Source organism: Fragaria vesca, linkage group LG2 (assembly GCF_000184155.1).
Source record: "Fragaria vesca subsp. vesca linkage group LG2, FraVesHawaii_1.0, whole genome shotgun sequence".
In the NCBI taxonomy this organism is placed as follows: Eukaryota; Viridiplantae; Streptophyta; class Magnoliopsida; order Rosales; family Rosaceae; genus Fragaria; species Fragaria vesca.
The window spans coordinates 1383063-1384888 of NC_020492.1; positions in this window are offsets into that span (position 1 = coordinate 1383063).

The window sequence follows — 1826 nt, forward strand, 5'->3', positions numbered from 1 at the left end:
TTTTTCAATACTTAATGGTATGAAAGGTTGAGGCTTATTCTATCCCTACATAAGAAAGACACATCAAAAGCGAAATCAGAATCTGTCAAGTTTTGTAGGTCAACTTCCACGGGACCTATAGGAAATCTCACTCACTGGAAAATGGTGAAATTGGTACCATTGGAAAGGTCTATGTGTCTACTTTTCAGAGACACCAACCATTTGATCATACCTATCATATTGAGTGAGTTATGGCCGTTTTCGTAAAGTAGGACGAATCTGTCCGAGAATCTGATTTTGGCAAAACAGTCAACTTCGACGGGATTTTGTGAATAGCTCCTGATGAACCAGAATGTGTGTAATATACGGTTGGAAAGCTAAATGAGTCTAGTTTCCAAAACCGTTTACGGTTCGTTCATATGTATTTCCTAGAGGAAGTTACGACTGTTATAGTAATTGAAGGTCATGCTGCGCCGAAACCTGATTTCCTGCACGAACTTATGTTTTGAGTTCACAAGCGACCTTCTCCTCAAGATCTAAGTGTAAAAGATCATTTGAGGACAATACGGCATGATTTAGTTAATCATTGCCCAATGCCACATTTGAAGACATGGTAAAAAGCATTGACATGCTAAGTTGTTGAAACTTCCGTGATTAGTAAGAATTAGGAAGAGCCCTATAAAGATCAGGGGGGTGCGAACTTCAGGGGGAGTCTAGCACATACATACATGTCACTATTAAATGTGAAGGGTGCGTTGTACTCTTTTTCTCCTACGATCAAGGTTCAGTTTTTCTCCCACAGGGTTTTTGTGACTTGACGAGGTTTTTGACGAGGCAACAGATCAGCACCATCGGCATATCAGCGCGCGGCACAAGGGGGAGTATTCTAGGATATTCTCTATGTGTGCCTTGGCCTTATGCCAATAGGATATGTAGTTAGACTAGATCTATGTATTCATATCCTTACCATATTGGTATTGTGTAATTCCCTATATAAAGGGCTCCTATCAATGAATAAGATGATGATTCTCTTGCTATCTCTTTGTCTCTACACTTTATCCTTTATCAAAATATGATTTATTTATTTACATGTTACATTTTATCAACTCCATATCTATTTGCAAATTTACCCAACTCCATATCTATTTGTATTTTATTTATTTTTTAGGAAAAAGCAAAGAGGCTAGTTCTTTTAAAGCTAAGCCTCTCCACCCAAGTTAAAGGCCTGCCTTCCTCTTTTTCTCATGGGTTTTTCACCCTTTTATTATTCTTTTTGGGATTTCCCCCTTCTTTATGTGGTTTCTTCTCTTTTAGGTACAACTCTTTTTGCTTGTTGTTTGACGAACTACAGGTGTACTTGATTCAAGTTTGTGTTTAGTATCAATAATATGGTAATATAATCTTGTTTTGTATTTTAACTAAACGTGCACTTGATATTGAAATTGCAAGATGGTAGTCTTGTTTGTGAATTAGAGTCAACATTCAACATGTTTGATGTTATGCAAATGTTGTTGGCTTTGCTTTGGATACATATCATATTTAGGTTGTGTACTCGCATATGTTATGATCTTATTGCAGACCATAGTTTTTGGGTCAAGCCGTGAATGCATGGTATATGTTAGGATCAACATATGATATATTTCACCATTTATATTAGCTAGATAAATTACATAAAGCAAAAAATGTCACATTTGAAATTCGCATAAGACCTCCTTTTACACAGGATCGGCCTTACATGTAGGGTGCGGGTTGTGCAACACTGTATTGGTATATGATTTATTGACATCTCTATACAAAATAGAAGAAGTGCGAGCAAGGAAGTTCTAATTTGATTAGGACTTATATAT